This window comes from Micrasema longulum, unplaced genomic scaffold, assembly GCF_059751315.1.
Source record: "Micrasema longulum isolate JH-2025_06_02 unplaced genomic scaffold, ASM5975131v1 h1tg001529l, whole genome shotgun sequence".
NCBI lineage: Eukaryota > Metazoa > Arthropoda > Insecta > Trichoptera > Brachycentridae > Micrasema > Micrasema longulum.
Window position 1 is genome coordinate 97,716 of NW_028278712.1, and position 14,631 is coordinate 112,346.

A 14,631-nucleotide genomic window follows, 5' to 3' on the forward strand; every position below is an offset into this window, starting at 1 on the left:
GTTTTTTTCTTTCTTAATCACCAAAACCGGAGTTTCGTTTCCTTATTTAATCACCATATGACGATGTTATTTTACAAATTTAATTGCCATCAGACGACGTTTTTTAACGAGTTTATTCACCAAAAGACGGTGTTTGTTTATGCAATTATTAACTGAAGGACGGCGTTTTATTACGACTTTTATCACCAAAAGTCGGTGTTTATTTACGCATTTAATCTCCCTACGACAGTGTTTATTTACGCATTTACCTACCGAAAGACGGTGTGTATTTACGCATTTAATCACCTTAAGACGGTTATTATTTACGCATTTATCCACCAAAGGACGATGCTTACTGACTCTTTTAATTACCAAAACACGAGTTGCATTTACTTATTTGGTCGCCATAACACGATGTTATTTTACAAATTAAATCACCCTAAGACGACGTTTTTTCACGAGTTTATTCACCAAAAGACGGTGTTTGTTTATGCATTAATTTACCGAAAGACTGTGTTTCATTACGACTTAGATCAACAAAAGTCGGTGTTAATTGGTGCTCACCGAAAAACGATTTTTATTGACAACTTAAATCACCAAAAGACGGTTATTATTTGCGCATTTATCCACCAAAGGACGATGCTTACTGACTCTTTTTATAACCAAAACACGAGTTGCATTTACTTTTTTGGTCACCATAACACGATGTTATTTTACATATTGATTCACCCAAAGACAACGTTTTTTTCTTTCTTAATCACCAAAACCGGAGTTTCGTTTCCTTATTTAATCACTATATGACGATGTTATTTTACAAATTTAATTGCCATCAGACGACGTTTTTTAACGAGTTTATTCACCAAAAGACGGTGTTTGTTTATGCATTAATTAACTGAAGGACGGCGTTTTATTACGACTTTTATCACCAAAAGTCGGTGTTTATTTACGCATTTAATCTCCCTACGACAGTGTTTATTTACGCATTTACCTACCGAAAGACGGTGTGTATTTACGCATTTAATCACCTTAAGACGGTTATTATTTACGCATTTATCCACCAAAGGACGATGCTTACTGACTCTTTTAATTACCAAAACACGAGTTGCATTTACTTATTTGGTCGCCATAACACGATGTTATTTTACAAATTAAATCACCCTAAGACGACGTTTTTTCACGAGTTTATTCACCAAAAGACGGTGTTTGTTTATGCATTAATTTACCGAAAGACTGTGTTTCATTACGACTTTCATCACCAAAAGTCGGTGTTTATTTACGCATTTTATCTCCCTACGACAGTGTTTATTTACGCATTTACCTACCGAAAGACGTTGTTTATTCACGCATTAACTCACCGAAAGACGATTTTTATTGACAACTTTAATCACCAAAAGACGGTGTGTATTTACGCATTGAATCACCTTAAGACGGTTATTATTTACGCATTTATCCACCAAAGGACGATGCTTACTGACTCTATTAATTACCAAAACACGAGTTGCATTTACTTTTTTGGTCACCATAACACGATGTTATTTTACATATTGATTCACCCAAAGACAACGTTTTTTTCTTTCTTAATCACCAAAACCGGAGTTTCGTTTCCTTATTTAATCACCATATGACGATGTTATTTTACAAATTTAATTGCCATCAGACGACGTTTTTTAACGAGTTTATTCACCAAAAGACGGTGTTTGTTTATGCAATTATTAACTGAAGGACGGCGTTTTATTACGACTTTTATCACCAAAAGTCGGTGTTTATTTACGCATTTAATCTCCCTACGACAGTGTTTATTTACGCATTTACCTACCGAAAGACGGTGTGTATTTACGCATTTAATCACCTTAAGACGGTTATTATTTACGCATTTATCCACCAAAGGACGATGCTTACTGACTCTTTTAATTACCAAAACACGAGTTGCATTTACTTATTTGGTCGCCATAACACGATGTTATTTTACAAATTAAATCACCCTAAGACGACGTTTTTTCACGAGTTTATTCACCAAAAGACGGTGTTTGTTTATGCATTAATTTACCGAAAGACTGTGTTTCATTACGACTTAGATCAACAAAAGTCGGTGTTAATTGGTGCTCACCGAAAAACGATTTTTATTGACAACTTAAATCACCAAAAGACGGTTATTATTTGCGCATTTATCCACCAAAGGACGATGCTTACTGACTCTTTTTATAACCAAAACACGAGTTGCATTTACTTTTTTGGTCACCATAACACGATGTTATTTTACATATTGATTCACCCAAAGACAACGTTTTTTTCTTTCTTAATCACCAAAACCGGAGTTTCGTTTCCTTATTTAATCACTATATGACGATGTTATTTTACAAATTTAATTGCCATCAGACGACGTTTTTTAACGAGTTTATTCACCAAAAGACGGTGTTTGTTTATGCATTAATTAACTGAAGGACGGCGTTTTATTACGACTTTTATCACCAAAAGTCGGTGTTTATTTACGCATTTAATCTCCCTACGACAGTGTTTATTTACGCATTTACCTACCGAAAGACGGTGTGTATTTACGCATTTAATCACCTTAAGACGGTTATTATTTACGCATTTATCCACCAAAGGACGATGCTTACTGACTCTTTTAATTACCAAAACACGAGTTGCATTTACTTATTTGGTCGCCATAACACGATGTTATTTTACAAATTAAATCACCCTAAGACGACGTTTTTTCACGAGTTTATTCACCAAAAGACGGTGTTTGTTTATGCATTAATTTACCGAAAGACTGTGTTTCATTACGACTTTCATCACCAAAAGTCGGTGTTTATTTACGCATTTTATCTCCCTACGACAGTGTTTATTTACGCATTTACCTACCGAAAGACGTTGTTTATTCACGCATTAACTCACCGAAAGACGATTTTTATTGACAACTTTAATCACCAAAAGACGGTGTGTATTTACGCATTGAATCACCTTAAGACGGTTATTATTTACGCATTTATCCACCAAAGGACGATGCTTACTGACTCTATTAATTACCAAAACACGAGTTGCATTTACTTATTTGGTCGCCATAACACGAAGTTATTCTACAAATTTTATCACCCAATGATGACCTTCTTTTCCCGCATTTAATCACCGAAAGACGATGTTTGTTTATGCATTAATTTACCGAAAGACGGTGTTTATTTACGCATTTAATCTCCCTACGACAGTGTTTATTTACGCATTTACCTACCGAAAAACGATGTTTATTTACGCATTGAATCACCTTAAGACGGTTATTATTTACGCATTTATTCACCAAAGGACGATGCTTACTGACTCTTTTTATAACCAAAACACGAGTTGCATTTACTTTTTTGGTCACCATAACACGATGTTATTTTACATATTGATTCACCCAAAGACAACGTTTTTTTCTTTCTTAATCACCAAAACCGGAGTTTCGTTTCCTTATTTAATCACCATATGACGATGTTATTTTACAAATTTAATTGCCATCAGACGACGTTTTTTAACGAGTTTATTCACCAAAAGACGGTGTTTGTTTATGCAATTATTAACTGAAGGACGGCGTTTTATTACGACTTTTATCACCAAAAGTCGGTGTTTATTTACGCATTTAATCTCCCTACGACAGTGTTTATTTACGCATTTACCTACCGAAAGACGGTGTGTATTTACGCATTTAATCACCTTAAGACGGTTATTATTTACGCATTTATCCACCAAAGGACGATGCTTACTGACTCTTTTAATTACCAAAACACGAGTTGCATTTACTTATTTGGTCGCCATAACACGATGTTATTTTACAAATTAAATCACCCTAAGACGACGTTTTTTCACGAGTTTATTCACCAAAAGACGGTGTTTGTTTATGCATTAATTTACCGAAAGACTGTGTTTCATTACGACTTAGATCAACAAAAGTCGGTGTTAATTGGTGCTCACCGAAAAACGATTTTTATTGACAACTTAAATCACCAAAAGACGGTTATTATTTGCGCATTTATCCACCAAAGGACGATGCTTACTGACTCTTTTTATAACCAAAACACGAGTTGCATTTACTTTTTTGGTCACCATAACACGATGTTATTTTACATATTGATTCACCCAAAGACAACGTTTTTTTCTTTCTTAATCACCAAAACCGGAGTTTCGTTTCCTTATTTAATCACTATATGACGATGTTATTTTACAAATTTAATTGCCATCAGACGACGTTTTTTAACGAGTTTATTCACCAAAAGACGGTGTTTGTTTATGCATTAATTAACTGAAGGACGGCGTTTTATTACGACTTTTATCACCAAAAGTCGGTGTTTATTTACGCATTTAATCTCCCTACGACAGTGTTTATTTACGCATTTACCTACCGAAAGACGGTGTGTATTTACGCATTTAATCACCTTAAGACGGTTATTATTTACGCATTTATCCACCAAAGGACGATGCTTACTGACTCTTTTAATTACCAAAACACGAGTTGCATTTACTTATTTGGTCGCCATAACACGATGTTATTTTACAAATTAAATCACCCTAAGACGACGTTTTTTCACGAGTTTATTCACCAAAAGACGGTGTTTGTTTATGCATTAATTTACCGAAAGACTGTGTTTCATTACGACTTTCATCACCAAAAGTCGGTGTTTATTTACGCATTTTATCTCCCTACGACAGTGTTTATTTACGCATTTACCTACCGAAAGACGTTGTTTATTCACGCATTAACTCACCGAAAGACGATTTTTATTGACAACTTTAATCACCAAAAGACGGTGTGTATTTACGCATTGAATCACCTTAAGACGGTTATTATTTACGCATTTATCCACCAAAGGACGATGCTTACTGACTCTATTAATTACCAAAACACGAGTTGCATTTACTTATTTGGTCGCCATAACACGAAGTTATTCTACAAATTTTATCACCCAATGATGACCTTCTTTTCCCGCATTTAATCACCGAAAGACGATGTTTGTTTATGCATTAATTTACCGAAAGACGGTGTTTATTTACGCATTTAATCTCCCTACGACAGTGTTTATTTACGCATTTACCTACCGAAAAACGATGTTTATTTACGCATTGAATCACCTTAAGACGGTTATTATTTACGCATTTATTCACCAAAGGACGATGCTTACTGACTCTTTTAATAACCAAAACACGAGTTGCATTTACTTATTTGGTCACCATAACACGATGTTATTTTACAAATTTAATCGCCCTAAGACGACGTTTTTTTACGAGTTTCATTCACCAAAAGACGGTGTTTGTTTATGCATTATTTTTCCGAAACACGGTGTTTTATTACGACTTAGATCAACAAAAGTTGGTGTTAATTGGTGCTCACCGAAAGACGGTTTTTGTTAACAACTTTAATCACCAAAATACGGTGTTTATTAACGCATTTAATCACCTTAAGACGGTTATTATTTACGCATTTATCCACCAAAGGACGATGCTTACTGACTCTTTTTATAACCAAAACACGAGTTGCATTTACTTATTTGGTCACCATAACACGATGTTATTTTACAAATTTAATCACCCTAAGACGACGTTTTTTCACGAGTTTAATCACCAAAAGACGGTGTTTGTTTATGCATTAATTTACCGAAAGACTGTGTTTCATTACGACTTTCATCACTAAAAGTCGGTGTTTATTTACGCATTTAATCTCCCTACGACAGTGTTTATTTACGCATTTACCTACCGAAAGACGTTGTTTATTTACGCAATTACTCACCGAAAGACAATTTTTATTGACAACTTTAATCACCAAAAGACGGTGTTTATTTATGCATTAATTTACCGAAAGAGGGTGTTTATTTACGCATTTAATCTCCCTACGACAGTGTTTATTTACGCATTTACCTACCGAAAAACGATGTTTATTTACGCATTTAATCACCTTAAGACGGTTATTATTTACGCATTTATTCACCAAAGGACGATGCTTACTGACTCTTTTTATAACCAAAACACGAATTGCACTTACTTATTTCGTCACCATAACACGACGTTATTCTACAAATTTAATCACCCAATGATGACCTTCTTTTACCGCATTTAATCACCGAAAGATAATGTTTTTTTCTCTATTAATCACCAAAACAGGAGTTTCGTTTCCTCATTTTATCACCATAACACGATGTTATTTTAAATATTTAAACACCTAATGTCGACCTTCTTTTCCCGCATTTAATCACCGAAAGACGATGTTTTATTTCTGTCTAAATCACCGAAAGATGATGTTTATTGTCTCTTTTAATCAACAAAACACGAGTTGCATTTACTTATTTAGTCACCATAACACGATGTTATTTTACATATTTAATCGCTCAATGACGAACTTTTTTACGAGTTTATTCACCAACAGACGGTGTTTGTTTATGCATTAATTTACCGAAAGACGGTGTTTATTTACGCATTTAATCTCCCTACGACAGTGTTTATTTACGCATTTACCTACCGAAAAACGATGTTTATTTACGCATTTAATCACCTTAAGACAGTTATTATTTACGCATTTATTAACCAAAGGACGATGCTTACTGACTCTTTTAATAACCAAAACACGAGTTGCATTTACTTATTTGGTCACCATAACACGAAGTTGTTCTACAAATTTAATCACCCTTTGATGACCTTTTTTTACCGCATTTAATCACCGGAAGATGATGTTTTTTTTTCTCTTAATCACCAAAACAGGAGTTTCGTTTCCTTATTTTATCACCATAACACGATGTTATTTTACATATTTAAACACCTAATGTCGACCTTCTTTTCCCGCATTTAATCACCGAACATTTAATCACGAACACGATGTTATTTTACAAATTTAATCGCCCTCAGACGACGTTTTTTCACGAGTTTATTCACCAAAAGACGGTGTTTGTTTATGCATTAATTTACCGAAAGACTGTGTTTCATTACGACTTTCATCACCAAAAGTCGGTGTTTATTTACGCATTTCATCTCCCTACGACAGTGTTTATTTACGCATTGACCTACCAACTTTATTTTCAACTTTAACACAACAATTACAACTTTAATCACCAATAGACGGTGTTTATTTACGCATTTAATCACCAAAAGACGGTTATTATTTGCGCATTTATTCACCAAAGGACGATGCTTACTGACTCTTTTACTCTTCTTACTTATTCTTTAAATCGTTTTTGTCATAATACAGAAAAACATTTTTGATCAACATAAAATTTCTGCGCCAATCTTGAAATACTTCACTCTTGAAATTTGAGCTAAGTACGTACATTTACAACTTATATGAAATATTTGATTTCTTGAATTAAATAATTTTCTACCATAAAAAAGTCATATCTATATTTTGTCGTTTAATGTGCATATTAAGAATTTTTAATTATTATGTATTAGTGTTTTGAATAGTTGGAACAAAATGATACACCCTTCCCTTCCCCCTCCGCCCATTTTACGAACCCCTCTCTCAAACATCTTCCACTGCGAGCCCCTTGTAAAAAAATTGGCAGCCCACCCCTGGGTGAGGCAATGTAATATGATGTTTTTTTGTTTTTTTTTTTATTTATAAATCGTAAAACACAAAGTATTTTATAAGTATAATACGTTGAATTAGATTCCCAGGGGTGGTATTCTGAACCACTCTCGTGGGCCTCTCTACCTCGTTAAAATCATTTTGGTATCCTGAACGAATCTCGTAATAGGTATCGTTAAAACCACGCATGCGCACAGCATACGAATAAACTAACCTTGTAAATCTGGCAAACGTCAAACATGCGACCCGCGAGATGTTTTGTTTTTAAAAATGTATGTTTATTTTTTATTGTGAGCTACTAAATTGACAATTAAATATATTGCGTCATCTGTAAAAACTCAAAAGACGCCATTATACAAATTACGACAAATCCATTTGTGCTCATAAATTGGAGGTTCGTAAGTTTTTTTAAATTTGTCTGGACATTTTTAGTCTTTGTCAAAAATAACGGAGTTAATACAGGTAAGTACTCGTAATTAATACATTGAATCAATTAAAACACGTCATATACTGTCAAAATATTAGTCAGATCGATTTGAGGTCTTTTTTCCTCGATCCAGATCTGGCACAGTTTGAGTATGTCAGTCGGTGTTGATTATATTTCAACACTAAATTCGTTTCTAATTTATATTAATTATTAATTTATATATATACATACATTATCGTACGAAACTCGGGATACACATTTAATGCATCTTAATCATGCTATAAAGGTTCCTAAAGATTGCCATATTGAAGCTAATTGAATGACAAGACGATGCATTGATTGATTATTTAGTATTCCCAAAGACATACGGTCGGCTTTTGTACTTTCTACTTTTGCGTAATTCACTATTTCACACATTTAAATAAATTATGTTTTTTACAGATTTTTATCAATAATGCTAAAATTATTCGCTTGCATGCAGGTGCTCCCTCGGCTAACTAGTGATAACTATGTTAAGATAATATGTTATGAGGAAAATAATGAATCAGGTCATTAAGGAAACTGACAAGGAAGGTGTGCCTACATTAAGACAATTTCAGTAGAATTATAATATATGGAACGCAATAAGCAATATTGGATACTTGTGGGCTGAAATAAAAAATGAAAGGTTCCTGTAAACAATTATGCCCGCAAACGATGGATTTTATGAATTTTGAAGAAACTCTGGAAACTATCACAGATGATATAGTATAGGACTTCAACAATGAAGATGTTAATGAGTTAATTGAATATCACTCACAACCTCTGTCAAATGAATGCTTAATTGCAACAACTGGTAAATGAAATACGCAGTTAATGTAAGGAAGAACAATTACATGCAAGAACAATTTTTGCTCAAATTACAATTGTAGCTGTAAGGTTTAAATATCAAATCAAAATGCATATAAATTTTAAATCCTTATTTTCAGATTTGATGTCACAATCTCTGAATGTGTGAGTACAAAATGAACCTGTGCAAGATCTGTTTGTTTGATCCCATATTGTTGAAATATACTTACTCTTCTGACATTCTCAATTACTAAAAGGTGTCAAACCAAAATATAAAGTAACTAATTATTTTCATTAAGGTTGTGTAAGGTATCTCATCATTTCCCTATCCTCACCGTGTGGCGCATCAAATGCAGCATATTTCATCATCAGTTACATGAAGGTAAGGTGATCAATCTTACACTTCAGGTGCTATTCCAGGGACTGAAACATTGCAGTGAACCTCAAGAATAAATATTTTCTGTTGATCCTGCCAGGAATCGAACTTGAGACCTCAAGCACGGTCGGCGAACGCTCCGACTACTACCTTACAAGGCAGACATATCTCTACCCAATTTCCTTTTCCAGAATTTACATAAGAGTTGCAGTAAAGCCGAAAACGCTCGTCCAGGGCTCTGCTTTCATTTTTCAAACAGGTCTGTTTCCTTTGTCAGCTTGGACACGGACAAAGGGTATGCAATATTATGTTACCCAGAGTTTGAGTTCATTGTTGGTTGCCATAAAGGAATAATAGAGCATAATATATTTAATCAATTTATTCTAAATTTGTTGCAACAGAGAGGGAAAACATTTTTGAGAAGGGAATATGGAAGTATGGGCATTTACAGGGCTTATGACCTGTCATTGGCTGGTTTAAGCGGCCACTTTACTTATTGTGTTTAAACATCCAAATTTCCTCAACTCTTCCATCTGTTGACTTTTGTGAAGTAAAAGAGCTGAAACCTTTATCATGTGGGTGAGATTCATCCATCCAGCAACAAATTTAGATTGGAATAACTCCCTAGGTAGGAAATCCAGTCAGTCCGCAAAATTTGGACATACTCAAAACATTGTTGAATTAACTAACTGGTAAAAGAAGAAGTATAAGAATTGGAAAATTGTTTTTTTAGGTGTTGCCTAGTAGGTGATTTCAGCCGGATGATATGAATGACAGGTCATAAGCTCTGTAAATGCCTAGACTTCCATATTCCCTTCTCAAAAATGTTTTCCCTCTCTGTTGCAACAAATTGAATTTTATTAAATTATTTCTCCCTAGGGAGGAAATCCAGCCAGTCCGCAAGTATTTGGACGTACTCATAACATTGTTTTATTTATTTTCACTATGGTACCATATCCATAAAGTCTGTATTATTTTTTTTTTAAATGTTATGTTGAATATGCATATTAACATTTAAGATTGTTTTTATTTTATTTTTTATGGCTTACAAATAATGAACAATACAATAAATTGGTATATCACAATTTGTTATGTTTAGAAATTTTTCATGAATTAAATGTGAATACAACATGCACAAATAATTAATAAAGTTAAAAAAAAAAACTTTTTTTTAATCGACTAAATTTAATTTTTGTAACTTTTTATAATTTTTATGTGTATATAACATTTTATTTGGACTTTAATATTGTTATTTTAATTTCACTAGATTTTTTCCCCTATGCTTATTATTATGGCATAACACGGCAACAGCCTAAAAAAAATCAGTACATTAATATGTAAACTGTGAATCAATTGAGTTAAATCGGGTTGTGATCCTATGACTATCGTCATGGACTCACGGCTCAAAGGTCCGTGGTTAGAATCCCATTCCATCCCAACTTGATTCCTATTTTCTAATAGAGAGTTATTTACAACTCGTCGAAAATGGCCCTCAAAATTAAATGTTTAAGTAAATCATAAGAACACAAATCTCTTTTAAAAAAATATATAGTGAATTTTTATACCGTAGAATAAATAAATGCAGGTAATCATCATCATCATTTCAATTCCGCACCTAATTGCATAGGGCACTGCATTGGTACACCAATCGCAGCGTATCTTGATCTTTTTGTTACTTAAAGAAAAAATGATCAATCGTTCGCTTGGGGTGCCAGTCAAGGGACTATGAAATATTGTACTGTAAAATCACCTTTTAAAATAAATATTTCATGTCTACCATGTCAGGAACTGAACCTGAGACCTCTTGCATGATAAGCAAACGCTTTGAGAGGATGTGAGAATACATTTTCTTGTAACAAAAGGTAATATAAATAAAAATAATTTCAAATGTACTGTTTTCGTAAAACTAACTAACTAAAACTAAAGTAAATACAATTCTTGGCCAGAGCCCTTATTTCTCCCGGTGAAAGTGATCACATTAAGGTTCCTTATATTTAGAATATGTGTTTAAATATTTATGTGTGAGATATGACTATATTTTAATTACGTGTGAAAAGGAAACTAAAACACCAAAATATTTTTTCAATAACAGTACTTGCACTGTAGTTTATAAGTTTTTAGGTATAAAATAATAAAAAAAAACTACAAAAAACTAACTAGAATTTAGCTAATGCTCTACATTTGTGAGAAAAGGTTTGAGTGTTTGATGAAGTTGTTGTAGACTCATTTCTGTAGTCCGCTTTTCTGCTCTGCCACATATTTACTCCCATTTTCTCAGATGATCATAAAGGTGTTAAAAATTGACACCAAATTGCAACATTCGATATTTCCTCTTTGCTAAAAATAAAAAAACAAAAAATTATATAATTTACAATACATTTTTAATTACATTTATTACAAAATGACATACTAAAATAAGCACTTAAAATGGTAAAATATATCTTATTTAGGTTAGTTGGAAGTTATTCATCAGGTATTGCAATAAACCTGCCAATATACATATTTTTGTATATTGTACTAAAGTTCATCGGTACACGCAAAAATCAAACACCTTAATTATTCCGCATATTGTTAAACCTTTTAAAAAGAAAACTTTGAAGGCTATATTTTGTGATTTATATGTTTTATTTCTCAGAGCAAATTATTATGCAGTAAAGGTAATATTTTTAAAGTTGTCTGTAGGTATTGTGATTATGATATTGCAATTCGAATATGTGTAAGCTGATTAATTCTAAATATTCAAAATGATATAAGCGATGTCATATGTAATGGTATAACTTTGTATTTTCCAAATTTCCTTTTGTTAGGACATGCCAACGTGAGCTGTAGAGAAAATATTTAATATAATATGAATTTTAAACTAATACAAGATATTTTAATAGTACTTACTTTATTTTTTAAAAATTCTTATGTACTTTGGCTCTTAATCTGTTTGGTAATAAAAAAACATTTGAAAAAATAACAAATTGGGTATTATTTAAAGCAAATCTAATAAATAGTTTAATATGGAAATAAATGATGATTGATATTTAAATATACAAATGTATAATAACTGTGTAGGTAGTGATATTTCATTGTTTTTACAACATCTTTAATACCCAGACTGGTATCTTAACTATAAAAATACATATATTACAATTTATATAATAATAACTGAAGTATTGTATCCTTTTTTATTTAGATTTATCTTTATAATAAAGATATCAGTCAAAAGGTGTAGCGACGAATCTTGCTACTGATTATTTCAGATTTGTGAATTTAAGTACCACTTATCTTTCATTTTTTAGTAAATTACAATTTAAAATGAGAATTTTCAAGAGTGCACAAAAAACTTGAATTACTTAATAAACAACGTGTCCCACCTCCAAGCAGATGACGAATATATCCTATAGTTTGATATCCATATATTCCATTACAGCATAAATTTAAATAGCCAATCGATATCGTCCCTTCGAAGGATCCGCTTTCCTGGTTTAATATAATCTGAAAAAATACACTTATAAAGGTTAAATTATTTACAGATGTTCTAAAAGAGAATGAGATTTTTTTTAGAAGATAATATCATTAAAAGTCTAGACATTTATAGAGCTTACTATTTACTACTATTATTATTAATATTGATATAATATTTGTTTTAGTACAAAGGTATATTTAAACACCACTATTCATAACATAAATTATATTATATTACAATAACCTTAATAATATTGTATCCTTTTTATAACACATGCTGTGAGCTATTATAAAGGGTGATGGGTTTAGCGAAATTAAATATCTTATGTGTATGCATGTCCAATTGTCTTTCATTGTTTCTTAATAAACATTTGTAATTTTTCACGTCTCCGAGGGAGTTTGTCGTTACAAGATTCTCTTACTTTTTTAAAATATTATTTTCTGGATATTATGTATACCTGTGTTATTTTTATAAATAACCTAATTTTACCTTTTTATTTTCATTATTTCTATATGTGTGAATTAAGATGTTCTATATGAATAAATCAAATTGAAATACCACCACTAAACCACTAATAATAGCCAAGAATTCCTGGCTGCGGCAGCCATTAGAACGCGTTTGACGTGCACTGCAGCCAGAACGAGACAAAGCAAATGTATGTGACTGCCTCAGTCTCCACGCACTTGTCGTAGCAGCCAGAAGTATTTTATGAAACGAATTTGCAATGACTTTCGATACAGAAGATCCATAAAATAATTTTGAAATGAACCCTTTCAAGTAAAGGATGAATTCAATATCTTCTTTTTGGTTTGCGTTTCTTACGAGATAAAATGTAAACAAAAACATCTTCCACATCCATTTTATTTGGACTGGCCGTCAGGCTGGCTGCTTTAACTGGCTGCGCAAAATTTTGACTGCGGCAGCCAGGCTGCCTAGTGGGCGGGAAGCCTAATTATCAAAAAAAAAATAAATGGGAACATAAAAGCTGTTAATATATTACTTGCGATTTTAACCAAACGAAAATACCGCTGAAACGATATGTATTTACATACATAATAATTATTTACATTACGAATATCAACAATTAAAACTAAAAGTTCGCAGTAGCGGTATTGCAGTACCACTGCGGATATGGTAATACTTCAAAAGTTGAAAAAATCAGCACACATGCATGAGATTTTGTATGACTGCAAACGCATGTGTGTTGTATATCCTCTGGCCGTCCCGGGGAAAACGGCTTGGTGGTTTGTTTATTTTTTACTAACACTAGCTTATTCTTAACCTTTTACAATTTATAAATATTATAATGATTAACAACTTGAGAAAAAACTCGTAAGGTAGGTTTAAACCGTACACAATATATAAGTTTGATTAAAATACCGAATTAGATAAACATACCTTCAAATGATGATTCCTGTTGTCGCGCAAGATGTACATTTAGGGACGCTGTGGTTCGTATGCAAGTTTCTATAGAGTACAGTAGGTATTTCACAGAGGTTCTATAAAAATAAACAAAATCCCTAAGGACATGTAGATCCGGGGCATACTTATCATTTACAAAAGTAGTTGAACTGTCACTGTATGTTTGTTTATGTTTTGAATTGTTGCAATATAAAAAGTACAGTTTGGCGTGTAGAAAAAATAAATACCCCACATGGCAAACGTTATAAATTTTCATCAGGATAGCAAAAGCGTTATATTTTGTAATAGGTATATTCATCTCGTCAGTGACGCATGCGCACGAGTATTTTTTCTCATTTTCGCCACTCACGCTGTTGCGGGTAGATATCGAACTATGAAACGTCAATTATAAAACCGTCTAAATAACGAGAAATAACGATTGAGGTTTGGTAAATTCAACATAATTAAGTATTTTGGGTCATTCTTAAGGTCACAATAATGTTTCTATTGAGAATCATTATTTTTGGTTTTATGTGTTCGAATTCATTTACGTAATTTGACATGTAATCATCAGAATTGCCATATAGAATACCAAGTTTAACCGCGTTCAAAAAATAAAAATC

At 32.5% G+C, this 14,631-nt stretch overlaps 2 long non-coding RNA genes across 3 annotated transcripts; one reads left to right on the forward strand and one right to left on the reverse strand.

Moving 5' to 3' along the window:
* The first annotated feature begins 7,658 nt into the window (after positions 1 to 7,658).
* Positions 7,659 to 11,014, forward strand: LOC148275013 (uncharacterized). Its single transcript, XR_015824136.1, has 2 exons — positions 7,659 to 7,984; positions 8,391 to 11,014. It is a non-coding gene; the product is annotated as an uncharacterized LOC148275013 (long non-coding RNA).
* A 214-nt stretch (positions 11,015 to 11,228) lies between these two features.
* On the reverse strand, positions 11,229 to 14,223 carry LOC148275014 (uncharacterized). Of its 2 annotated transcripts, none has more exons than XR_015824135.1 (3): positions 14,006 to 14,223; positions 12,495 to 12,636; positions 11,229 to 11,490 (listed from the first exon to the last, which is right to left on the reverse strand). It is a non-coding gene; the product is annotated as an uncharacterized LOC148275014 (long non-coding RNA). The 2 variants fall into 2 exon arrangements; XR_015824134.1 differs by having other exon boundaries at positions 12,516 to 12,636; positions 14,006 to 14,220.
* Between the last annotated feature and the right edge of the window lie 408 nt (positions 14,224 to 14,631).